The sequence below is a fragment of the Arvicola amphibius genome, chromosome 4 (genome assembly GCF_903992535.2).
Source record: "Arvicola amphibius chromosome 4, mArvAmp1.2, whole genome shotgun sequence".
In the NCBI taxonomy this organism is placed as follows: Eukaryota; Metazoa; Chordata; class Mammalia; order Rodentia; family Cricetidae; genus Arvicola; species Arvicola amphibius.
Genome location: NC_052050.1, coordinates 98,266,577 through 98,294,395, shown reverse-complemented (window position 1 = coordinate 98,294,395; position 27,819 = coordinate 98,266,577). Strand labels below are relative to the sequence as shown.

The window sequence follows — 27,819 nt, the reverse complement described above, 5'->3', positions numbered from 1 at the left end:
TTGTATCAAAAGAATTTTTCTTCCAGGATTCTTCTAGACTACCTGAATCTCTCGGGGAGGAACAGGACCTTCAGACATTGTGTGAATACAGAACTATATCGGTTCTCCTTCACAGGATGTGTTTACCTTGCCCCAGTACCAGTTTGCAAACTCGAGACAAGGCTCTGTGCTTCGCTAGCCCAGCCTGGCAGGATCCTGGGTGCCATTCAAGAGCTCCAGGATGCAAGTATAAAGTAAAATAGACCCAGCAGGCTGCTCTAAGCACCTTCCATGCAATGACCTGCTGCGAATTTAGATCCAGTTCGTGGCAGTGTTAATTCCAGAGCTTGTCTCCTGGGGCTCATTTTGTTATTTGTGCCCTTTGGTCGCCTTCACTGGAAGCTGATCCATCCTGCTGTGCTCTTGCATCTCACTATGTCAACAACTGCATACACACATTTGTGAATATGTGTGGGTGCTGCAAAGCATCCCGGCATGTAAATAAGATGAAGTAGCATGTATCCCCACTAGAACCAACCAAAATGGTAAACATTATATGGGAATAAATTAATGGAAGGAAGTTGTTGTTTGTATTTGGTGTACACATGCACATATACACATCCCAATATATATATTATAATTATATATAATATACTATAATATATAATTATATATATAATTTTATTTTGTCCATCTTCAAATTCTTTTTTAATTAAAAATAAGGAAGACTCCCCCAGCCCATGCTGTAGGTATACAGTAAATGTTTTATAGTGGTGATTTCTGTGTCTGCAGTTTACTCAAACCACAATCAAAATACAAAAACCTGGGCCTGAGAGATGGTCAAATGCTCATCATACATGCATGAGGAGATGAGCTTGATCCTCAGTACCCACTTAAAAGGAAGCTGAGAGTGGCACATGTCTGTAATTTCAGTGTTGAGGAGGCAGATTCAGGAGTGCTGTCCAGTCTACTTCAGGGAGTGAAAGACTCTCAAAAAAGCTAAGATAAAAGTGACAGAGGAAGACATCTGTGTCTTCACACACACACACACACACACACACGAGAGAGAGAGAGAGAGAGAGAGAGAGAGAGAGAGAGAGAGAGAGAAAGAGAGAGAGAGAACAAAAGAAAAGAAAAGAAGCAAACCCAATTACCCCAAATTAAAAATAAATATCTGATCCTGCTCTGAACAGACACAGATTTTTATCTTGACAGTATAGCACAACTATTTCAATATCATTTGTGTTTTACTAGGTACTATAGATAATCAGCTGGTGACTTATATGCAATGATGGATGCAGGAGGATGTGCATGGGCTATATGCATACACTATGCCATGTTATACACACTTGAACACCTGCAGGTTTTGGTAATGGGTACTGAAGGCTGACTATGCATTATGAATGTTTGCATGAGTATATATTTATTTAGGGAACAATAGGGTACTCCTGTCATTGAAATCACATACATTTAGTATGGCTGCCAAGTACCCCATCATATGGTTGGTTCCATATGCATGGTGAGATGTTGATATTGGGGCCTGCCTCTATTGCTTGCCACTTTATTTTTTTTTAAGGGTCTCACTGAACTTGGAACTCACTGAGTCAGTTAGACTGACTGGCCAGCAAGCTCTAGAGATCCTTCTGTCTCTGCCTTCTGGTTATCAAAGGCCTGTGCCACCATGCTAGCTAGGCTCCTCGTGTGGGCGAACTACTAAGGGGTCTGTGCTTCCATCCGTGTCTTCTCAGTGCTGGGTCAGGAACCCAGGGAAGTGCTTTTTAGCCCGGAACTCTCTCTCGCATCCTTCCATGTCTGCAGAAAAACCTGTGTGCATTGTTACCTCTGAAAGATCTGTAGCTTTGTTAAGGGTCTGGCTTTTAAGTTTGCAGGATTAGCGTAGGTCGGATGACATGGGTGGCATTGCTGCGTGAGGATGTCTCCACCTTGGCTAGGGACGCAAAGCCCTGTAGCTTCACTCATAGTCCTTCCCAGGACATTTGTTCTCAGGAAAGTTCTGAGGAAACCAGGTTCCTTGGGGATCACATTGGTAGCCCTACCACCAGACCCCATTCTAACATGGAAAGAGAATATTCAGCCAATTAAAAATATGTAGGTGTTTTGTCTTCTGTGTTCCTATGCCGCTTAGCTATTGCCCCTCTTGTTCATCACACTGTGTTGTTGAGTTGTTCACTCTGGTTTCCATCAGAGTCCCCTCAGATGCTCAGATCTCCTGGGGATGCGGAAATCTGACCAATGCGCTTGTTTCTTTACACCTGTAGCTTCCCCCTTTTCTTTAGGGAATCGAAATTCTGTTTAGGGACTTGGTATGGTCATATATTCAACCTGAAGAACTGGGTAATTGGGAAAGAAACTGTACATACAAGGGGTACTGGAGAACACACTCCTGTGAGCTTCTATGTCAAAAAGAAGCTTTTTAGTCTAATTAAAAAGGAAGCCAGCAGCAGAGGAACATTACCATAATTTACATACTCATGGCTTAATTACTTATTGAGTCATTGGCTCCAGTAGTATTTACTGGACTCATGATGTTCAAAGTCCTCTGCTAGGCATTGCAGATATAATTCCTTTAAAGCTAACTTCTCAATTTTATTCAATGGTCATATCTGAAGTCATTCTTTTGCACATGGCTTTTTGCTGTTCTGGGATTGAACCCAGGCCATCATGGGTGCTAGGCAAGTGCTGTATCAATGAGCTGTAGCCCCAGGCATTTGTATTGTTTGAGATGGGGAGCTGCATCAGTAAGCAAATCAGACAAAAAGCTGCACTCTTTACCACCGAGCACACAGAATGCTGAAGATGTAGGCCATCATGGTGTGTCAGGCTCCCAGAGAAGCAGAACACAAATCTACAAACACATCCACAAACATGCACCAAGCTGTGGGGCTCTTTTCTTCTCCCATGGCTTTCCCTTCTGCTTTCCCTCTGACTACTCTTCTACCTTCCTAGGGCTTGTTAGAGAATAGGGGAAGAGTGGGTCTCTTTTGGAACCACAAAAAAAGAAATGATACTTGGGTAGATCCTCTTGAGAGCCTCAGTTTGGACTAGAAATACTTTGGCCAACACTAACTCACTAATCAGGATTATGTCTCTCTCCATAGGCTGGTTGTAATGCTAGAACTTTACTTTCTTACTGTGTCTTTGTGTTCTAACTGAACTCTTTCTGATGGAGTTCAGTCATACTTGCATTTTGCCCATAGCAAGTGTCTTCTGACTGCATCTCAATTCATCTTTGTGTTGGTCACTCAATTTATACAGCACCAGAGAAGGCTATAAGAGTCTTGTAGGAGTGCTAGGCAGATTATCTAAGCCTCCATTGACTTCTCTCAAAGAATAACAAACCAAACAATGAATTGTCACAACCACGATGACTAGAAAGTGCAAGCTGTCATGAGGGGACCTGGGCTTGTGGTGGCACTAGAGGTATGCTTCTCCATAGCAGTGATGTTGGGCCTATAAGGAGATGGCAAGGGTTTAATCAGGCGAAGATGAGGGTTGGAGGAGAGAGCATCAGGAGAGGAGGGCTCTCTCACATGTGCAAAGAGTCAGAAGCCCAATAGTTCTTTAAAGAACAGAAAGAATGTATTTTAGTTTGCTTTCCATTGCTGTGACAAAATGTTGACCCACAAACAACCTGTGGAGAAAACAGTTACAAATTCCATTTACAGTCATTGCGGGAAGTCAAAGTCGGAACTCAAGGTAGGAACCTGGAGACTGAAACTGAAGAAGAATCTGTGGAGGAGTGCTATGTACTGACTTGCTCCCCGTGGCTTGCTTAGCTTGCTTTCTTATGCAACCCAGGATCACCAGCCTATGGTTGGTGCCACCACAGTGGGCTGGACCCTTTCACTTCAATGATCAATCAAGAAAATGTCCCATAGACTTGTCTTCAGGCCAGTCTGGGGTGGCATTTTTTTCAGTTGAGATTCTCTCTTCCAAGATGACCCTACCGTGTATTAAGTTGACAAACCAAGCAGTACAGAATGTCACAGTTATTATACTGTGGATGACAAAGAAGAAGGATTTTGATGCAGAAAACAGCCAGACCACTCAGGGCTAAGTGCACAGCTCTTGGAAGATCATTGAAGAAAGGTTTTATTTAAGCAAGAGACAGACATGATCAGACAGTTGTCTTTTAAAAGATTGCACTGTTAGATGGGAGAAATGAATTGTAAGACAAAATTGGACTCAGAAAGAAAGGTGAGATGGTGCTGGACTTGTTCAGGTGATGGATGACAGGGAACCTGGGTCAGGAGGGAAGAAAGAAAATGGGTAGATATGAGCTGTCTGGAGGAGGCAGAGGGAGGGATGTGTCGGGGAGAAAGGGGTAAGTGGCTCAGAGTCTTAGCTTGGGTGTCTGGGAAAGGGTAGTGCTGTGCTCCAAGGAGAACCTTAGCTTGTGGAGAGGGAGGAAGGAGCTTTGGTTGGACTCTGGATTTTTCAGATGGAAGCATAGATCAGGTGGGCATGTGGATGGCTTCAGGTCTGTGGATGGATCCACAGGGAGAGAAAACAAAGGGGAAAGAGGACAGCGTGGGTTCATCCTGGTGCTTGATTAAGGATTGCCCCTCTCCCAGGCCATAGTTTTATTTTTAATTAAGGTTTTTCCTAGCATATGTCAATTGTTTACACTAATGTGTTTCTATGACATTCTCATACATATGTATGATGTATTTCAATCATTTCGATCGTATTACCCACTGGTCCCTTCTCTTGCCCCTGCAACTCTCTCTGATCCCCTTTCCATTCTTGTACCTTTTTAGTGACCCAATGAATTGAACTAGGGTTGCTGATGGCCACAGAGGAGTGAGGGGCTGTTTGCAGGAGCATGGGCAATGGGCTGGTGGCTACAGCACTAAAGAAATTACCTTTTCCTCCCCCATTGAGCATTCACTTCCTAAGATTCCTTAGGAAAGAGGAGCCTTAGAGAGAGGAAGGAGGGGCCTTGTTGAGGCCGGAGATTCAGAATTCTCATGTATCTGTGAAATGAATACACAGCAAGAGAAAGAATACATCTCATAGTTTCTTCAAACCGTTTTGTATCCAAAGAACTGTATGTTTTTGTTTTGTCTTATTATTAACTGGATTTATTGTGGGGCAATGGTCTTGTACCCTGTAAAGTTCTAGCACTTGTATTGGTTTAATAAAACGTTGATTAACCAGTAGCCAGACAGGAAGTATAGGTGGGGTGACCAGGAAGGAAGTATAAGTGGGGTGACCAGAATAGGAGAATTCTGGGAAGAGGAAAGGCTCAGTCTGTAGTCGTCATCTACATGCAGAGGAAGCAAGATGAGAATGCCTCACTGATAAAAGGTACCAAGCCACGTGTCTAACACAGACAAGAATTATGGGTTAATTTAAGATGTAAGAGTTAGTTATTAAGAAGCCTGAGTTAATAGGCCAACCAGTTTATGATTAATGTAGACATCTGTATGTTTCTTTGGGACTGAATGGCTGTGGGATCAGGCAGGACAGAAACCTCTGCTAACACAGACTTGGTGGCACACACCTGTAATCTCAGCACTCAAGAGGCTGAGGCAGGAGGATCATATTCATAGTTATCCTGGGCTTCCCAGTTAGACCCGCTCTCCCAACCCCCCCAAAATGAGCAAATATGAATAAAAAATTAAAAAATTATTTGCTTCTGTGTAAAATGGGTTTAAAGCTTTTCACACACACCACCTTCCTTGGCTTTGTTCCTTTTTGGAGTCTGTGTTTTAGAAAGATATTGATGAACTGGTCCCGTTAAGAGAGAGGTGACTAGGGAGGTACTGGCTGCTAGAAATCAATTCCCAGGAGCATCAGTGGAAACACATAGAGATCGTGTGATGAAAAGAGAGAAAAATGAGGATGACAGTGGATTCGGTTTATTGCTATCCACACTTATTTGGAGGGTTTTCTTCTTGTTTGCATGTAAATGTGTTCATGTGTGTGCCGGTGCATATTTGTGGTGGTCTAAGGACAACTTTGGGTGTCATTATTTGGGAACTGTCTATATTTGTATCTTACTGTTTTGAGACAGGGTCTCTCATTGACCTGGAGCTTGCCAAGTAGCAAGACCCAGGAGTTCACCTGTCTCTGTGACCTTAGTAATAGAATCACAACCTGGCTTTTAAAATTATTTTGCTTTTTAAACATAGGCCCTGGGGGTTGAAAGTCGGGTCATAGTGTTTTCCTTTCATGACATTCTCTTTAAAGGTGAAAAGATGAGCTATCCCCACCCCCAGCCCATCTGGAGGGTTTTCATGTTGAACACAGAAAAGGTGTATTCCACATTGCAGTATAATGAAAAAGAAGAAACTGGAGGCCATAGGAAATAAAATTTACCTTTAAAAATGAGTGAGGAAGAACAACAAGCTGACTAATCAGGTTTAATGACATGGAGCTGGGCATGGAGACATATGTCTGCAATCCCAGAGGCTGAGGCAGGAAGATCTTGAATTTGAGGCAAGTCTGGGCTAAATCAGATCTCAAAAAAAGTAGTTTGGATTGAGTCTGACACATTTTCCTCACTCCTTGGATGCTGTGAGGTTACGAGGATTCCTGATGGTGTTCCTATCATGGGCATCCCCTCAGCTGCCTGATTCAGAGTCTCTGTGTATCCTTCCAACCTTCAGAGCCGCCAGCACAACTTCCAGAAGGGGTCAGTCAATACCCTTGATAGCTCTTCTCTAGGCAGCCAATTCTCCTTGCATCTATTCTGGTCTCATTTAATGTGGCTGAAATGATTTATCATTGCCCTTCAGGGACTCCTGTATTTTGTGCTCTGTGGAATGTCTGCAGCTCACATCCTAACTTGTGAAGAGAGAGCCCATCTCCGTCCCTGAGTATGCCATTTCACTTGACACTGGTGACACTGGTGACTAGAAGCTGTGGCCGCGGGGTTCCCTGAGAGTGGGCTTGGCTCCATTAGCACTGGATGCAGGTCTTGGGATAGATGTGAACCTTATCTGCAGGGTCCTCATTCTTCAGCTGTCTGTTTCTCATGGAGGATGTGAAAGGATTGAACTATAGTGCCCTCCCCTTGCTTCCCATACTGCATATGAAGAAAACAGGAGAGGATCAGATAAGAAATGCATTTGAAGTGGTGCACATCTAAAGTGTGCATTACGTGTGTCTCAGCAACCCTGGGAAAGAGTGGTCCAGGACTATGGACCACTACCTCTTTGTTCATGCATGAACATGTGGCATTCATGTAGTATATATTCATATGTATGTGGATAGCCATACCCAGGAGCACCCATAGAAGCCAGGGGAGGATGTCAGGTGTGTTCTAGTGCTCCCCACCCTATTCTTTGAGTTAGTGTCTCTCTCTGACTCTGGAGCTAGGCTTCCATCCAGCAAGTCCCAGCAACCATCTTGTCTCTGCCCTCCACAGTGTTGGTGTTACAGGAACATATGGTCATATCCAGCTTTATATGCAGGTATTGAAAATTTCGATCTCCTGAAATATCTCTTCCAGCCTCTGAGAACTAGATTTGAAACCCAGATCTGTCACTTACCAACTCTGTGACTGTAGACAAATTACCTCACCCCTCCGAGCTTTTATGTCTTCATGGAAGAAGAAACCCAGCACCCATCTGGGGAGTTTGTGCTGATGAACTGCTCTGAGGGTGTGAAAAATATTCCACACAGTGCTGAGAACACACACTTTTCCTGCTAAACGCTGTTGCACTCCTTGTACTAGTGCTGAAAAGACACTCTTCCTGCTAAATGCTGTTGCACTCCTTGCACTAGTTACGTCTTCTTGCGTTGACAAGAACCTGAGGAAAGCAGCTTAAGGAAGGAGGGGTCTCTTCTGGCTCAGCTGCTAGGGAGTCGCGGAGTCTGTGGAGTGGAGGACATTGTGTTCACAGTCAGGAAGCAGGGAGACACGAGTGCTGTGCTCAGCTCACTTGCTCTCTTTGATTTGGTTCAGGACATATGGGATGGTGCTGCCCACGTTTAGGGTGGTTCTTCTCACTTCAAAGAACACGGTCTGGAAACTTGTTCACAGACACACCCAAGGCCTTGTCTCTGCTGATTCCAGGTCCTGTCAAGTTGTCAGCCAATACTAACCATCACGTTGATTTTTAAGATTATCAGTTTTGGATCTTTTTTTTTTTTTAACTTACATCAAACTGGTTTGAAGTCCTGGAAATTGAGGTCAGGTCAGACTTTGAATGGATTCTCCCAGACTTGCCACAACATTTACAGCCATATCTTCCTCCCAGAGAGCAGTGACTTCTCCAGCAGGAGATGGGAATAGCCACGAGAGGTCTTTCTTATGCCTGTCTGATTCATTCAACCTGAGGTTCAGGCTGGATCCAGGCTGGGTGGGGAAAGAAAGACTTAGGGATGTCTTTCTTTGGGAGATAAAACTCTTGCCACAGGTTTATAGTTTGTATCTAAAATAAGGGATTGAGAAGTTCTAGCCAGAAGAGGGAGGAGAGATGCTTACACCACATCCCCAAATGACCTCTGGCATTCTAGCCCCAAACAGGCAATGATCTCTCTTAGAACCCCAGCATCTGCTATTACTCAGAGAGCTTCCTGGTGATTTGAGCCAATTTAATTAAGTAGACAATTCTCTTTCATTGGAGTTTTTATTCCTTTGAGACAGTGAATAGCTCTGAGTCACCTAACTTCCTGGGTTTGTCATCACTGGCGGCTTCTTCTTCTCTTCCTCCTCCTCCTCTTCCTTCTCCTCCTTTTCCTCCTCTTCTTCCTCTTCTTTCTCCTCCTCTTTATCCCTATCCTCCTCCTCCTTCTTTATGGAGATATTCTTCCTCCTCCTCTTCTTCTTCCTCCTCTTCCTTCTCTCTATCCTTCTCCTCCTCCTTCATGGAGCTATTCTTTCTCCTCCTCCTCTTCTCCTTTCCCTTTTTACTCTCTTGCCCTTTTTTTGTCTCACTTCCCCACTTCTCCCCACTCCTTGTCCTTTCCCCTTCTTTCTCCTGTTCATTTTTCTCCCTTTCCTCTATGTCTCTTCTTTCTCTTCCTTGTTCTCATCATTCTTCCGACAGTATAGAGTCCTGATATATACCCTAGGCTGGCTTTGAACATATGACCTTCCTGCCCCAGCCTGCTGAGTACTAGGATTGTAGGTGTGCATCCACCACATTTGGTTTATGGGCTTCTTTCCAGTGCAGCTGCTGGCTTTTCTTATCCCCAGGATGAGCGAGTGAGGAGTTTGAAGTTCAAGACATCACTGGGGAGAGTTTCATAACCATGCTATACAGAGCGAGGGTCAGAAGAAGCAGAGCTGGGTAAGGGAGAACCTCAAGCATCAACTGTTTCTGTGCCTCAACAACACTGCCCTGCTGAGCTCCTGCCACCTCCTGGTCCCATTGCTATCCTTCCCCTCACTCTTCCCACACAGGCCTTCTGCACCTGTTCCTTTCTTCACTATGATTCCTTGACTAGTAAACTCCTTTAAAGAACTTGCTACAATGTGTGATCTTCTGTTTCCTTCTTGATTATTTGACTGACTCCTGTCCTTCTGAGATCTACAGCTCTGTAGGGTGTGAGTTGTCTCCCTATTCTCATGGTTGTAGGTTGAATCCTTACCACCCAGCATGGCACCTCATACATAGTAGGTACTCAAGATCTCCGTAAATGAGCACATTTCAATATGGCACTTGAAACAAGGGTGAACATCCTGCCTTTAATGTCATGAGGTTAGCGTCTTGTCTTTCATGCCACGAAACTGAGCATCCTGCCTCTCATGCCATGATGGCACTTTCTCCTAACTGCAGTGAGAAGAGGGTCCCACAGACATCTAGATGGAACATTTGAACCAACCCTCAAAACTAGTCACCTCCGTGCAGGCCCCGGCCCCAGGAAGCAAACCAATGCGTCAAGACCTTAGGGGTGTAGCTCAGCTTGTGCAGTGCTTGCCTGGCATGCTCAAAGCTCGGGGCTTGATCTCCAGCATGGCATAAAACAGGTGTGGTAGCACAGACCTGTGACTGAATGCTAGGGATGAGGAGATTGGGGTGGGAGGGTTCAAGGTCATCCTTGGCTTCATAGTGTGCTTGAAGCCATCCTGGACTAAATGAGATTCTGTCTCAAAACCAAACCAAACCTTAGAGGTGTCTAGACCAGGTAGCAAGGTCTAAACAGATCACTCTTCCCACCTCCCCTGGGCACAGAGCAGCCCCAACAGCTCTCTTGTGAAAAGCATGGATGTTTACATTTTCTCTGACCGGGAGCATTAGTGGTCAAGGAGAAGGAGGAGGCAGGGAGTACTACATCCTATTTCTATTTCTGGGCTGTTTGAGGCTGGGTACTCAAGAGACAGGGCCTTGAGTTCTGACCTCTAATTGTTTGCATTTAATCAGGGAGGATGGTCTTGTCTTATAAAATTCAAAAGCCATTTTGCAACATTCAGAGACATTCCTGTTGGGATGGAAGTGCAGAGATTTAGTGATCAGTGTTTTTCTGCTGGACACACAGAGTCATCTCGAAACAGGCAGTTGTTAATGCTCCTAGGTCGAGGGAGAAATTGCTGGTCAGATTCACAAGGTTGGGAATATTAGAAACCCCATTTCTTTGATCTGAATTACTCTACATGAGGGAGTTTTACAATTTTTTTCATGTGTTTGTATGTGCTTCTTAATGCACATGTGCACATACGTGTGAATGAGTTTGTGGGGGGCAGAAGCCAACATCCGCTGTTTCTCGCAATCACTCTCCGCTTTCTTTCTGGTTTCTCATTGGGCTGCAGAACTGTTAGACTATTGGATTGGCCAGCTGGAGAGCCTTCAGGCTTCTCTTGTCTCTGTCCCCCACCACCCCGTGCTGTGGTTACAGCATGCACCCCTTACGTGGGGGAGGGGGTTCCAGCTCAGATCCTCATGACTGCGCAGAGGAGCACTTTATTGACTGAGCCATCTTGCCAGCCCTTGGTGAGGAAGCCACAGAGTTGTCTTTGCTGGGCACCTGGATGCAATGTGGAAAGTCTGTCCACACTGATGAGCCACCACGGTTGCCTACTGCTGCCCACTTCTGGCTTGCAGAAAATCAAGTGTGCCAACAGCGTTAGGCTTGGTTAGGGTCACTTTCTGTTCCTGTGTTTCAGAGCCAATATTTCTCATCCACTGGAGCCGGTCCTCTCTGGATGGAGGCTTTCTCTTACCCAGTGCCCCGTAGATTAGAATGTAAGCTGATCCCATCATTAGGACTCCAGAGTGACATGGGGAGCCGGATGGAGATTTTGGAGGGAAAGAAACCTCGTCCCTTCTCTTGTTTCCTCAAGCACCTTTGTAGTACTTATTCAGTGTGTGCTTTCCAGTCACTTGCTGTTGATATAAGTGTACATATTTTAAAGAAGCAACTTGGCACCAGAGCCAGATCTGGAAGATCAGTATCAAGTCCCACAAATAGAAACTACGTGCAAAAATAAACACAAGCAAAGGATACCAAGCAGGAATTCCCCTTCTGGCTGGAGACAGCCACTGCCAGAGGCTTTGAGCCCCAGGCCTGATCTCTTGCTTTAAATGGGAGATTAGCAAGTGTTGTAGGGGGTTTGGGATTTTCTTGTCAAAGCTGCAAGGACTTGGAAATAGAAATAACTCTGGCCAGGCCATCTGATGCTATTTAATTCTTTACCCATTTAAAGAGCATCATGGCTACCCCAGGAGGGCAGCCTTGCTCAAGGACAAGGTTCTAGGTTTTGTCTGTAAAAACCTGAGAAATTATCTCACTCTGTAGATAATTTCTTTTTCTCCCTAGGTGGATGCAGAGACAGGTTAATTTCAAAGAGTTAATGGTGGTCTTTTGGGGACCTTGTGCTTGGTACTCACTAGTAGAGGTGGTATAAAAAGATGGGGCATCTGGTGGGAAATAGGCCATTAGTCAGTGTTGGGACTTGGAATGCACAGGGAAAAGATACATTTTGAGGTTGTGTCTGGACTTTGCCCCTTGGGGAATTTATGGGAAAGGCGATGAGGTCAGTTGTGCTGACCTATGCTATATAGAAACTAGGTAATTTACAGGGGAATTGATGGAACTGGAAATCATTATGTAAGTGAAATAAGCCATGTTCTATTTTCATCATATATATATATATATATATATATATATATTCATGATAGACACACATTATAAAAATATATGAAAGTAAAAGGGGCCTGGGAAGATGAAGGGGATGAAGGGGATGAAGGGGAGGGTAAACACAGGAAGAAAGGGTAATGAGGGGGGAACGTGGTCAGTGTATGTGCCTCTCTACTTAGCCTTTATACATCTCAAGTCTCCTGTGCAGCCCTTGGTGAGGAACCTGAAGAGACAAGTGCAGGGAGCCTGGAAGAATTGTGGGAAGTCCGTCCACACTGATCAGCCATCGCTGGACCCCACTGCTGCCCACCTTTGATTTGCAGAAACCAGCATGTACCCATAGCTGCAGATCCCCCGTGTATCATGTATCATAGATGATCATGTGTATGAAGATATCATGATGAAACCTATTATTTTACAATGCATGTACATTAGTAACAAAGAAAAGACACCCCAGCTGATTGTAACAGTCACTAGGCTGTGGTCCCCAGCTGGTGACAGGGGAGAGAGTGAGGCTGACCTTGGGCTGTATGCTTTTAGAGGACGTGTTTTCCCGACACCCCCAGTAGTCAGGGCTGTACTCGGTGTGGTCCAGAGAAGTGTGGGGCAGCCCTGTGGAAAGCACAGCACACACCTAGACATACCTCTGAGTGGGATGCTCTGATAGGAGCTGTTCCTTTCAGGACTACGTGAGCATCAAGTTCTAGTTTCCTAGGGGAACTTCAGGCTGGTAGCACAGTGGAGCTCCCACCTCGCCCCCCCCCCCCGCCATTACCTCACACCACCCTGTCTGCAGTGCAAGAAATGGGACTTGTGTGCTTTGATTTCTTTTCTATGGGTCTCAGGGCTGGGGATAGGAGATGGCATCAACAGGAACTTTTATTTTTCTTACCTCTTGAGACAACTTAGCACCTCTGTGTGTGAGTAATAGGGGTCTAGGCTTAGTTGCTTGGCTTGGCTTCCACTGTTGCTGTGTCACCTTGGGTAAGTCACAGAACCCCTCTGCTTCAGTGCCCTCATTTGTCCAAAAGGATGAGATAGAACTGAACTCATGGATTATTATGTTAGGTCAGGAGATACACATAAGGTGCCTGAACACATAGCATGTCAGGAGAAACATATAAGGTGCTGGACACCTAGTAAGGAATATAAAGGACTTGCTGTAATGATAAAAGACATTTCTAATTCCCCTTCTGATGTCCTCCAGCAGAGAGGACTTACTGGACACTCTCACCCATCTCCTCTGTTACTGGGGATAGAACCAAGTCCTATTGTGTGGACATAGAACATTTTATTGATTTATTTGCCAGCTAATATTTGGGTTGTTTGTGCCTTTTATTTGCAATAAAGTCATAAGACTACCATGCACGAGTCTATTCAGACAAATGTGTGTAATACCCAGAGGCAGAGTTGCTGGGTCAGACAGTGAGTTCACATTCACAGTTGTAAGAAATGGACAACCTATTTTCTGCAGTAACCACCGCATCTCACGCTCACATCAGCAGCACCCAGACGTTCCAGTTTCCCTGTTTCCTTGCCCAAACTTGTATTTTCTGTCTTTTTATCACAGTCATTCCACAAAGTACTTCCTCTTTCTTTGTGTCCCGATTGTTCGCTTTCTTAGTGTTGGGTGACGCCAAGTGCATTTCCATTGCTTCAGCACCATTCGTGTGCTGTCCCTTGGGAGTTGAGCACTGGGCTCCCATAGTCTAATCGAGTTGTGTCTTGTCTTAGACTTATAAGAACGTTTTATTTTATTCTGCTTTATGGCGGCACAGGGGATAGAGTCTAGGGCCTCACACAGGTCCAGCAAGCTCTCTGCCACTGAGCTATGCTCTCAGCTCAGTTCTTTAGATAGTCAGGACTTAAGTCCTTCATCATGTATATGACTTACAAATATTTTCACTTAGCTTATGGCTTGCCTTCTAATTTTCTTAGTGATATGTTTGGAATGTAAAAGTTTTAATTGTTATGACCACTTTATCCATTTCCCCCTTTATAGCTTGCAAAAGTAACAAATAATGCCACTGCTAAGAAATCTTTGTCTAATACAGGGTTGTGTCAGTTTTTCAGAATTATGTTTTACAGTTTAAATTTCTTCTTAATATCTGTGATTAACTTTGAAGTGTGTGTGTGTGTGTAGTTTGAAATAAGGACTTAAATTTACGTCTCCACATATAAATATATAATTTCCTCAAAGTTGTTGTCTTTACCCTTTACCAAGGAAGCATCCCTTTGCAACAAACAGAAAACTACAACCAATAACAATGCAGAGTTGTGGAGCCCAATCTCAATGGATTTTTCTACAAACACTTCTACACCCATTGCAGAAGAATAGGCAAGAAGATTGTAAGAGCAAATGAATCAGGGAATTTCTATGAGATTGTGTCTCCTAGTAATACCACAAGCTATTCCCATAAAATCTCACCAAAATGAATGCCCAAACATAAGCTAACCAAGGATGACACCAGTGGACATGAGAAACCAGACAGGGAGACTTTCACGAGACCTCAGTCCAACATAAAGGACTATCGGTACTTGAGGAATGTTGGGAATGGGAGAGGAGGAGATCTTTCCTAGGGAAAAGCACATCAATTGTTTGTCCAGTGCCAAATGGTCAGCCCTGAAAATGAATATATAGTTAACATTATATGGACAAGGAAGATTAAATCTAGGACTATTTATGTATATACATATGCATATATGCTTGCTAATGATAGCAAAAGAGACCATGAAACTGGAGGAGAGCAGGGAAGGGTATGTGGGAGGACTAGGGTGGAGGAAAGGGAAGGGATAAATGTTGTAAACCTTATTATTATAATCCAAAAAGGTTTCAAATGTTAAAACAACAACAACAACAAAGTAAATGACACATGAGGAAACACACCCTAAGGCTTGCCTCTGACTTCTACACATACCCTTACACACATGTGTACCCACACAAACATGCACACACATGAACACACTAATGACTCTGGGGAAAATATGTAGTGCTTTCTAGTACTGCAAAGGCTAGTCCTTAGGGAGGGGACATTCCGGTCAGTACTAGCCTTCTTTCTAAAGTGCATTGTATCTTTGGCAATAGGAACTTACCTTCCAGCTTTGGAGGGTAGCCAAGGGCAACAGCAATAGGTTTTTTATGTCTGATATTAGGGTTTTGTTAATTGGTATTTTGTCCTTGGAGGAAATATCATTAGTTAGCCTAGATGAAAAAAGTTCATTAAACCTATATATGTATATACATAATTATGTGTATTATAGTTTTTTTAGGCAAACAGCAGTGTGATTCTTTGTGGCTTTTCCAGACATCATTATCGCTATATTACTCTTCTCCTCCTTCCTCTGCATTTACCTTCCTTACCAGCCCCCACGTGCTCTCCTCCTCCCATTTTCTGATCAGGTCTCTTGTACCTGTTAGTCCCCTCTCTGTTGCTTCCCAACCCCCCTATCCCGGCAATGGTCCTATTTTACTTTCCTGGTTTCTGTAGTTACTACAGGCTATGTACTCTCAACTGAAGATTTGGAGTTACCACCTTGTTTTTTGAGACATTGGCCTGGAGCTCATCAACAAATCTAGGCTGCCTGGCCTGTCTCCATTTTCAAGCTCTGGTCTCACAAGCTGTCAAACTTTTGTTTTTATGTGTTTTCTGGAGATGGAACTTGAGATATTTTGTCAAAACCCATTTCACATAGATGTACGACTTTAGTTCTAAACCTTCGGTTGGATTCCGTTCATTTGTGTGTCTGTCCTTACCTTGTCCCATGCCTTCCTGGTCACTATGGCTTTAAGGAAGATGTCAAAGAAGACAACCTGAGTGCCCAGAATTGTTCCTCAACTTGAGACATTCTTTGGCTACTTTCTTTGTCTTTTTTTATATAAACTTTAGAATCGTTCTCATCTATTTTGAGCATAGACAGTCTGTCAGGATTTGGATGAGGACTGCATTGAGTGTATTGTGGATAATATGTACTGACACCGAGTCTTTCCATCCATGAATATGAGATGGCATTACTTTTATTTAGATTTTCTCCTAAAATCTCTTAGCAATGCTTGTTAGTCTTCGGGATATAAACATTTTACTTTCTTTGCTTCCAAGTAATTTTTGTCTAAGTATTTTAAAGTTTTGTTGTTATTGTGTAAAAACAAGTTTATTAATTTTATTTTTAATAAATTAGTTATTAAAGTTTTGAGAAAGGATTTTGTTATATAGCCCAGGATGGACTTAAACTTCTAATTGTCCTTCCTCAGTCTCCTGGAGTGCTGGGATTACAGGTGCATGCCACCATACCTAACTATTTTTAAACTTTGCATAAGAATATCAAAATGTGCTACATGATTTTTTTTGATGTGTGCATCCATGGTGTGTACATGTAAAGTTTGTCTCTGGGATGAGAAATGCAGTTTGTTTTATTTTTATCTTTGGGATTTACCTCCTGTAGCCTTCCTAAACTTGTTCATTATTTCTGTAATAGTTTATGGATGCGATGTGTGGATCTTCTACATATGTGATCATGTCATACAGGAGTGAAGACACTCCCACCTCCTTTGCTATTGAGATAATGCTAATTAATTAAAGTTATTTTCTTCTTATCAAATTGCACTGACCAGACTTCTTCCTATCATATAACAATGAGGAGAAATTAGTAAGAATGAGAAGTCTTATCTTGCTTCTGACTTTAGGGGGGGCTACATTTGCTTTTCCATGAAGCCAAACGTTAGCTATGGGTCTTGTAGATGCCATTAGCAGGTTGAAAATATTTCTTTCCCTTCCAAGTATGTTGATGGTTTGTACTATGAATGCTTTCTCGATTTTGTTAAGGACATGCTTTCTGACTTTGTCAAATCTGAAAGTTTTCATTTAGTTATTTGTTCTAACAGCATGTGGCAGAGAGGGACAAGGAATAGTTGTACAAGAATGAAATCTGAAGTGTTTGTAAAAACCAGTGCTGTTGATTATGATGGTTGTGCTTTTGCAGAGGAGGAAACAGGTCCGGTGAGCTGAACTTTTCTGCTGGTGCTTCCAGCATGTAAGTGGACATGGTCTGCCAGCTCCTGCACTGCTCTGTCCTGATGTCCGTGGGTGTGGTGCACCAGGCACCCGCTCTTCTTCCTGACTGTGGCATCTGAACACGCCAGTTCTCCTCAGGCAGCACCTGTTTCTTAGGGATGGGTGAAAGGCACTGTCCTCACTGGATTGTGTGTTGGCTGCCATCAGTCTTAGGACTCATTCTGGACAGTGCAGCTAAGCATTTGTTTGGCGTGATGCCTGCCAACTGAGACTTTACCATTCGTGGCCAGATTGGGAACGTGCTGGGTATTTTTAGAGCTAGGCAGCCTAGCAGAACTGCTTGCTCTTCCCCAAGGTCCGTGGATTAGCCCAGGAGTAGCATATGCCCACGCTTTGCCTGCCTGGTCCTGGAACAACGGCCTCCTTGCTGTTCAGAAAACAGATTGTTTCAGGCAGATATGTGGCCAGATTTTCTTTGCTGCTTCCCTATTTACAGAGCTGTTCCTCTCTTCTGTCTGACGTCTCTCAGAGACCCACAGTGGTGATCCAGCTGTTTCTGAACCGGGGAGATGGTAGTGCTTGCTCACTTGTACCTACGTCTGGCCAGAGAGCTTCTGGTGGCTTCTTACCACAGACATCTTGGTGATTACGACTTCACCTACCCTCCTGAGTAGGCAGGATGCACATTCCTGACTGAGGACCAGGTGGAATGAGAAGGCCTAGCAAACCAGGTTGTTTTTGGCACTACAGCTCCTCCAAACTCATTATTCACATGTGTTGAACACTCCCTCCAGCCCAGAAATGATGGCAACATTCTGAGCCACTGTAGCTTCACTTCCTTATTGTCAAAGCTCTCAATAAGATCCTCAAATAGGACCAGCAGTGCACCCTTTTGCACAGGTACTGCTGCTCTACCTAGGAAGGGGAGCGAGAGATTTGCATGACAAAATATTAAAAATTTACACAAATCACTCAGATATGATTCAGTTCGACAGAACATTTCTGAACACCTATTATGAGCAAAGCATAGAGTTTTGCTTTAGGTAGAGACAAGCACCTGGTGTTCGTCTGCAGATTATGATGGGTAGGAAAGTCCATTCTTGCATCCATCCATCCATCCATCCATCCATCCATCCATCCATCCATCCATCCATCCATTTATCCACCCACCCATCCATCCATCCATCCACCCACCCATCCATCCATCCATCCATCCACCCACCCACCCACCCACCCATCCATCCATCCACCCACCCACCCACCCACCCATCCATCCATCCACCCACCCACCCACCCATCCATCCATCCATCCATCCATCCATCCATCCATCCATCCATCATCCATCCACCTTGTAAACATTAAGTTTGGAGCCAGGCTATCCAGGTTTAATTCTTCCTCTAACTCGCTGACTACAAAACTAGACAGATGCCTGAAATTCTTCCATCCTCAGTTTCTCCTGCCCTAGTGTGGGAATAACCACAGTGATCAGGTCCAGGTGCAGGTGCAGGGATCTCACCTAACTATACACAGTGTGGGGGCTCTTGCTCAGGAAGTGCCATTCGTATATCAGGAAGCCTGTACCGCGGTCATCATGCATTCCGCAGATAGCTGTGGAATGCCTAATGTGAGTCACCCAAGGATCCACATCCTGGTGATAGAGTGGAGCCACGTCCATGCTTGTTCCTTGTGGAGTTCCTGTTCAATCAATAGATAAAGAATCAGATGGGAAAAGTCAGACTGTAGAGGGTTCAGAGGACAGAGTGGAGAACTCTGCAGAGCAGATGGTGTGAACCGACAGGTGGTCTGTGGGGCTGCATAGCACCCATTTCCAAACGGAATTTGCCGGGACCCAGGCGTGGTCTCCTCAGGCGTCACATGGTCTTACCTCTTGGTTTCTGACTGCATTTAAATGAACTTGTTTCTGTTTAATGACTGTTTTGGGTACTGGCTTCTGGAGATTTTTTTTCTTCTTCCTTTTAGCTCAGTATATTGTGTGACGTTTTCATACAGTTAGTTACTTTTGTGCGTCATTGTGACAGAGGCTACTTGGAAGAAGGATTTGCTAGTTCTAGTTTTACCACATTTACTAACTTATTGAATGTATGGGCGTGCGCGCATGGGTGTGTGTACATGTGTGCCATCATACATGGGTTCTGGAGATTGCACTCAGACCATCAAGCTTGGTGCCAAAGTCCCTTTACCTGATGAGCCCTTCCTCTGGCCCTGGTTTATTTTGATTCACAGTTTGAGGGTACAGTCCACCATGACGAGGAAGACATGGGTAGAGTTTGTGGCTGGCATGAATGAGCTGTAGCTAATGTTCCTCACATCTGAGCAGAGAGAGACAGGAAGCTGGGCTGGACTGGAAGCCTCAAGGCCCACCCCTTGAGGCCCACTTCCTCCATCTAGGCTCCACCTACCAAATGTACAACAAGTTCTCAAAACAGCAGCAGTCAGCACATGCTGAGGAGAGCGTCCAAACGCGTGAGTCTGTGTGGCGTTTCCCATTCAGACCATAGCACGTGTATGTAATGTAATATGTAATGTATGTGATGTTGCCTTCACATCTCTCCTTACCCTCTCCTAACTCCCACCTCTCTATCCCTGACCCCTCATTGTCCCCCTTGGTGGATGCCTTTTTATTCCAGTGACAGATTCTAGAATACGGCTCACTTTTTATTTTTAATTTTTTAGCATTCATTCATTCATTATTTCATTCATTTATTCAAAGTCTCATGAAGCCAAGGCTGGCCTCAAACTCTCAGTGTAGCCAAGGATGACTTTAAACTCCTGATCCTCCAGCCCCCAAGCTTCCGGATTAGAGAGGTATACACCACCATGCCTGGTTCATATGGTGCTGGTTATTGAACTCAGAGCTTTGTGCATGCCAGGCAGACACTCTACCCACTCAGCTACATCCCCAGGCCCACAATTAATTTAAATGTTTGATTGACACATATCTGTACATATTTATGAGTACAGTGTGATGTGTTTATTTGTGTATACTTTGAGTAATGATCAACTCAATGTAGGCAGCACAGCTAACGCGTCTGCTTTGATAATTTCTCCACGAGTTGTCCGTTCAGAATCCTCTGTTCTGTTTTGAGAGATGTTATACTAGTCTGGCTCCTCTGGGTTGCTGTGGCCATACCTACAACCAAAAGCAGGGGAGGAAAGGGTTGATTGGCTTCTGAGTCCATTGTGGAATGAAGGCAGGGCAGGAATGGAAGCAGGAACGAAAGCCATGGAGGACCATGGCTTGCTGACTTACTCACAGGCCATCCTCAGCTAGTGTTTTCTCCATTTGCCTAGGAAATGATGCCACCCGAAGGGGCTGGGCCCTTCTATATCAGCTAACAAGACACTCCTCCGTGCCCACAGGCTAATGTGATCTGGGCAATCCCTCAGTTGAAGCTTCCTTTTTAGGTGACTCTAAACAGTGCCAAGTGACAGATACTGGCTAACTAGGATAGTTACCGTATGGCTATTTTTTCCTGTTAATGTTTTTGTTTTGTTTTTGTTTTTTTTCAGACAGGATTTCTTTGTGTTTCCCTGGCTGTCTTGAAACTCACGCCATAGCCCAGGGTGGTCTTGAACTCACAGAGATCTGCCTGCCTCTGGAACTAAAGACATGTGCCACTACCACACAGCTGAATTTCTACACTATTAAATAACAGAGCTTTTACTTCACTGAGATAACAACAACTTCTTCTCTTCATCCCCCTCCTGTTTTGGGGATTCTACAGTAGACTGAGATGCTTTGAAGATTGATATGATGGGGGGTTGGTGTATACAAGGCTTTGTGCTAAGCTCCATGGCACTTTCCAGAAGGACATGGTCTGTGCTTTTTTTGCACACTAGTGACTAACACAACATTTGGTACTTAGTGGATGCTCAGTAAACAACAGAGATGGTGCCTGCATGTTCCTTCCATGCTGCATCTGCTGCCATCTACTTCTGATCTTGCTCCTACCTGCCGCATGCACCACCATGCCCGTTTTATGTGGTGCTGGAATCGAACCCAGGGATTCATGTATGCCAGGCAAGCACCCTACAAACTGAACTGCATCATAGCCCAGTAGAGAGTCCTTGAAGTGCAAAGGAGGGAGGAGGGGCAGCGTAGAGTAATTGGGAAGAGAAGCAGCTTACTGAGAAAATTCCTGAGCCTGAAGCCCAGCAGCAGGACTGGAAAGAAGGCAGGAGGAGGGCATCCTTGTAGGAATGTTGTGGCTAATACAGATTGTCAACTTGACAGCATCTAGAATCACTGATGGGGCAAATCTCTGGGCACATCTGTGGGATTATTAGACTAGGTTAACTGAGGCAGCAAGACCCACCCTAAATATGGCTGCACCATTCTCATGTTTGAATGAAAGGGAGAAAGAGAGCTGAGTGCCACTACTCACCGCCGCCCCCCCCCCCCCCCGCTTCCTGTATGTGGAGACAATGTGCCCCCAGCCTCCTGTTCCTGCTGCCACGTCTTCTCTGCCACAGGGACTGTATCCTCACATGTGAGCCCTTTGCGTTTGCCAGGTGCTTTGTGACAGTAGCGTATGCCGTCTCTGAATGCCACCCTAGTCATGGATAATTCTCCTTTTCTGCACTATGTAGCCATGTGAGGATCTCAGGCAGAGGAGTGTCCCACGATCCAACTGGTTATGTACAAGTGAGCAGCTTAGAATTTAATGCAGTGCCACCTCTCCATGTTTACTGCCACCTCCTGGGAGCCAGGGTTGGAAGGACTCACAGGAGCTGTTGTGTCTTGCACATCTGTCTGAGATTTGCATGCCCAACCCGGCTCCCACTCTGCCATTCTCCTCCAACTCCTGGAAATGCCAAATGGTGGGAGTTTCTTCTTGGCTGAGGGTGTTGTTGTTTTTTGTTTTTTTTTTTGGTTTGAGACTTGAATGTTTCCTTTGAAAACAGGTTCTCCCCCTTCAGTTAAGAGTAACCTGTTCCTCCCCTGTGAGCCCAGCTCTCCTTCCTCTGCTCTTAGAGCAAGCTTATTTAATCACACTCTGAGCAAGTCGGCCCAGGGTGCCCATGGTGGCAGGAAAAAGAAGTGGGCAAAGTAGGTTTAAAGTCCTTTCTCTTTTATTATTGTTAAAGGAGGCCCACGGAGAACATACAGTGCTCATTCCTTGTCTCAGCGCCACTGACGTCATCTCCATCTCGACCTCTTTAGAAATAATTGGCTCTGTGTCTGTGTCCCGACAGTGGGTATGGTGCGGTGTCTGTGTCCCGACAGTGGGTATGGTGCGGTGTCTGTGTCCCGACAGTGGGTATGGTGCGGTGTCTGTGTCCCGACAGTGGGTATGGTGCGGTGTCTGTGTCCCTACAGTGGGTATGGTGCGGTGTCTGTGTCCCTACAGTGGGTATGGTGCGGTGTCTGTGTCCCTACAGTGGGTATGGTGCGTTGTCTGTGTCCCTACAGTGGGTATGGTGCGGTGTCTGTGGTCCCGACAGTGGGTATGGTGCGTTGTCTGTGTCCCTACAGTGGGTATGGTGCGGTGTCTGTGTCCTGACAGTGGAAGGTCGAGGCAGGAGAAAGATGATTTGAGGCCGACTTGGGCCACATAGTAAGACTCAGTCTTCCCATGCTGGTCTAGAATGGGGTCCAATGTGAGCACTGGGATGTGTGACTTTCCTGAAGCCAACAGGTCTGAGGACCTGTTCATTTTAATTAATTGCTTAAAAAGACCCACATCCCATGAGCACTTGTGTTAAGGCAGGTGTCATTATGAACTAGGTAGGTATTTAAGAGATGTGACTAGCCCCATTTCAGATACGTTTCTTCTAAAAAAAATAACAATTTCTATCTAGAATCGTGTTCTGCGCCAAGACATGTATATACAGCTGTCCTGAGCTGTCTTGAGAATGAGCAGCTTAGGGGCTCAGGGTCCCCATGGGGGACAAACTTTCTTTTTTATTCTAATTAGAACGAATTTAGAGTATTTATCTCCAGTACTTGTTTCTGCACTTCCCGCCACCCCACACTTTTTCATAATGTGACAGATTCATTAAATTTTTTTTTTTAAAAAACTACTCTCACTTGAAGCAACTTTCTGCATATGGGTAAGGAGCAGAGCTTAGGAAGTATGTGTGGAGATAGTGCTAGGCAAGCAGGGAGGTGGAATTCACGAGGCACTTGAGTCCCCAATCCCCAATCCGAACAGCAGCTCTCTTCCTGCGCCAGCCGCTCCTGTCCCCTGCCACTGATCTGGGTGACTCATCCCTGCGCGCAGGTGCCTTTTTCAGAGCTCAGGGTGAAGTATGTGACATCTTAGGAAACTGGTCATGCTGCATGGTGAAGACATCACTGATGCCATTTGCAGAATTCCACTCTCTTCTGGGACTTGGCCAAAACATAATAAAACAAGATGCTGTGACTCTGCACCCAACTCAAGCCGGAACTTTAGAAGCCATGTTGGGTTCTATGGAAGATCTTAGTGCCAAACATGGAGGTGAAGACAGGGGGCAGAACACAGAACACGGGATAAGTTAATGGGCTGCTTTGGCATAGGAGTGGTGATGTGGCCGAGAGCCTCCCGTAAGGTCTGAGAAGGGCTGCGTGTTCAGTGTAGGAGAACTGAATGCCGCCTGGCCCTGCTTAGTCTCCTGCGAGGTGGACTTCTATTCGGTGAGACGTTCTGGGCATCATCCTGCTATAATGGGGAGATTCAGGGAAGGGACAGGGACACTGCTTTAGGCAGGACTGCAGCAGGGCTCCATCTCTGTTCTGAGGTACCCAGAGGTGTTGCGGGAGCTCCTTCCGCTCCTTCAGTCAATAGCCGCTGAGAGACCATGCAGCGGCTATTGACTGAAGGAGCGGAAGGAGCTCCCGCAACACAGAGTCGCTCTGTTCCACCGAGGAACCAATCTTTCACCCTGGCATGACTCATCTCTCTCCCTGTGGTGGGTGAGGTGCACGGCTTCCAAGAATAGCCTAGCCTGAGGGATCCAAGCCTGGAATCCCTTCCAACTTTCTGGGCTCTGAAGTTTGGCACTCACAGAGGACTGTGCTTAGGTAACGGGGTGCAGATGGCAAGGCGTTTGCAGAGAACGGTAGCTAATAATGATCTCCCTTCCATTTTTCGTTCTGCAAAATCCCGTCGAGCCTGGCCAGGCCCCTTGCTTACAGAGGAAACCTATTTACAAGGAGGTGTATGTACCTCTGTGGCTGAAAGATAAGGCAGCAAGCAAGCCCACACATTCATTTATCTGCTTATTCGTAAATATTTGGCTGAAGCCTTGTAAGTGAGACCCACAACAGGAGCCTCCACAGGGGACCAGATCTCCCTGCACTGGGCTGAGTCTTGGCAGCTAGGCAGTGGGAAGGAGGTGAAGAAATAAGAATTGGCCATTGCGGAGCACTTGCTGTGGGTCATGTATCGATTAAGTACTTTTCTAATTAGATTATGTTATTTTAGTGTTTGATCTGCATATCTATCTGTTCATCACATGCTGGTGCCAGAGGAGGCCAGCAGAAGGCATCTCTCTGAAGCTGGCATTCCAGACAGTTGTGAGCCACCTAGTGTAGGTGCTGGGAACCAAACTGGGGTCCTCTGGAAGAGCAGCAAGTACTTTAACCACTGAACCATCACTATCAACACTCTGACTTCACACGGTGCTGTGAGTCCAGCTCCAGGGCCCTCCCTGTGTACTGGTCAGGGACGGAACAGCATCCAGGGGGATGTGCTTAGGCTCCTGACAGTTGATGGGTAGCCACTTAGGTACCATGTTAGGGTTCTCTGAAAGGAACTCACCCACAAACCATGAAGCTCATGTTTGGATCCTGAAAGTCCAAGGTCACAGACTCAGTGTGTCACGGTGAGGGTTACTTTCTGGTTCATAGACAACTGTCATTTTTAATGTCCTCACATGGGGGACAATGGTGGGGACCCTCTGATGCCTCTTTTATAAAGACAGAAGTTTCACAGTTAAAGCCCTTGTTACCTTGCAAAGGCCCTGCCTCCCCTCCCTAAGCCATCACCTGGGGGTTAGGATGCTAAAGCATACATGTTAAAGGCAATCAGTGAGACCACAGCACTTTACAGTGACACATTGTCATCCTCCAGGGCTCAGCCTGCAGGCTAGCTCCTTAGCAGGTCTCCCCTGGACACTGAGTGTAGAATATTCTCTTCCTCTCTCGCTGAGCAGTTTTTAACACTAAGACATTGCGCAATTCCCAAGCCCGTGTACCTTCTTTATAGTGTGTGTGTGCGTGTGTGTATTCGTGTGTAAGCAAGTGTCAGTGTGTGTGTGTGTGTGTGTGTGTGTGTGTGTGTGTAGTGGCCCATGGAAAACATCTGTGTTAGTCCTTAAGTGTCCTCCACCTTAGTTTTCCAGGCAGGGTCTCTCACTGGCTCAGAGCTCTGTACGTACACCAGGCTGGTGAACAGCATGACCCGGGACCTGCCTAGTTCCACCTCCACAGCCCTGACATTTCTTATACATGCCACCACACCTGGATTTTGTGTGTTTTCTTTCCTGTGCATCTTCAGCCTGCAGATGGTTCTGGCCCATGGCATGTCTCCGGTGAACACTGGTTCAGTGACTACAGGGAGGGCATATGTAATGCCTGCGTTACTCTCTTGGTAGAGTTTGCTCGCCACTGTACCATTTGCAAGCTGGGCAAGGGCCCAGAGATTGAAAGAACACACCAGAGACCTGGGTCATTCGAAAGGAGATCAACCTAATGCCGTTTATTCAAATTTAGGAAAAACCTTTAATTCTTAGTTGTTGCACAATGGAATTCCCCCCAGGCAGGTGGGAAATTACCACACCCAAGGTGGAGTCAACAATGGTTCTTTAGCTATAGCTAACTACCAGGGGGGGGCAGAGGGAGCACAGGATCAAGCTGAATGTTTTAGCTGGCTGGCCAGAAACTGTCCTCAAGATGAACCCTGGGAACAGGGGTAGACCCACCGGCCCTACAGGCATAGGCTGTCAGTCCTTGCAGGTGTACACGGCATCTCTAGGGCTGTTGTTGAGGGCTTGTTTGGCTAGACAGAGCTGTGTGCTGTGTGGTTTTGTTTTTATTGTCATAGCTGTAGCTGGGGGAGAAGATATCAAAGGTCTGGAAAGCACGGTGGAACATCTGTGGTCACAGTGTGGAGTCAGGGCCTCAGTGGAGAGCGTTGTGCACTGTAAGCAGCTTCTTTGTAATTGGCAGTGGGGTAACCATAGTATCTGTTTCCCAACCAAACAGCCACTTCCTCACAAACAGCCACTTCTTGAGTGCAAGTGAAACGTGGTTTCACAGGGGACAGCAAGGCCATGGTGACCCCGAGTAGGAACTAAGGATACGCTCTATCCTTCCTAGACATATCACTCTGTAGGCTAGCTCCTCTGCTCTGGAATATCGAGCCAGGCCCAGTCTCACAACTCTCCAATGCTTTCATCTTCCTTGCCTTAATTCTTTAAAAATAATTTCTCTTTTAATATGGGGTCTTCAGCCTTGGCTGGCCTAGGACTTGCAATGTGATCAAAGAAGATCTTGAATTCTTGATCATCCTGCCTCTGTCTCTCAAGTGTGGGGATCACACGTGTGCACTGTAGCTTAAACGTGTGTTTATGCGGTGTTGGGGTTGAGCCCATCCCTTGCATGTGCTAGGCAAGTCTCTTCCAGTCCATTCAACCATGTCACCCGCCCTCCTGCTCTGGGGAGTCTTCCTTTGGTCATGCCTATTCCCTTTGAGGGTCTGTGGGAAAGAACACTGAGTGTTCTAGAGGATTCTACATGTGTGGCTTTGTTGATCAGTGAACTGGGTACTGTCCTGGATGATGGTGTGGTCATGAGGATTAGAGGGACTTGTTCCTTCCTAGCTCAGTTCTGGGCACATGGTAGGCAAAGCTATGTGACACTTGTCCCATATGCTAATAATGGCATCTCATGTTTTATAAAGGGGTTTCAAGCACTGGACTAGACTCTCTCTCTCTCTCTCTCTCTCTCTCTCTCTCTCTCTCTGTGTGTGTGTGTGTGTGTGTGGGCGGGTGGGTGTAGGCTAGAAATCATCTTGGGGTATTGTTCCTCAGGGTGTTGTCCATATTGTTTTATTTCGGCTTTTTTTTTTGACAGTCTTCCACTTTTAGCTGGAGGATGCCAACTTGGCTAGGCTGGGTAGCTAGTGAGCCCTGGGGAGCTGCCTGTCTTCTCAGCACTGGGGCTATAGGAATAGCTTTTTCATGTCAGTTCTGAGGATCTGAGCTCAAGTTAGCATGCTTATGCAGCAAGTGTTAGAAGTGAGCATCTCTGTAGCCCCCATCTCTTGGTTGTTGTTGACATCATTGCTAGTAAGGTCTTGTGGTTCCAGCAGCCACACTGAGGTATGCCCGACAGATAGCAGACACTCGAAGGCCTCCTGTGTACCTTGGCTCATACTCCTTTCCTCCACTCCCAAAGTGCCAGCTTTGTGTTTCTCTCTGGTTTGTTTCTGGAGTGCTTTTGGGGGGCAGGTTTAGGACCCAGGGGGCAGCCCCTTGGATGCCATCCTGAGTTCATTTGCAAAGGTTGGCAGCCCAACACACCAGGGAGGGTAAATAACCATGACCTGCAGAACAGGCTTCCCACCAGTGAGTCAGAGGAAGCCTGTGGGCGGGGAATTCTTGACCCACTTTGCAGGTCCAGGGTTAGTAGAATGGCCTGGTCAGCTCTCTGTTGGTGTGAGGAGCGTTCTGGTTCTGCCGTGCCTTCTCAGGGTGCAGCAGGCATGTTCCCCCTCTCTCAGATGGTCTTAGAAGAAACTTCTGCTGTGCTTTGAATCCCATGTTACC

General features: G+C 45.6%; 1 protein-coding gene across 2 annotated transcripts in view; it reads left to right on the top strand.

Annotated features, from left to right (window-relative positions):
• Grin2a (glutamate ionotropic receptor NMDA type subunit 2A) overlaps nt 1-27,819 on the top strand; it is a 430,207-nt gene that overhangs the window by 68,063 nt on the left and 334,325 nt on the right. The window lies entirely within an intron of this gene.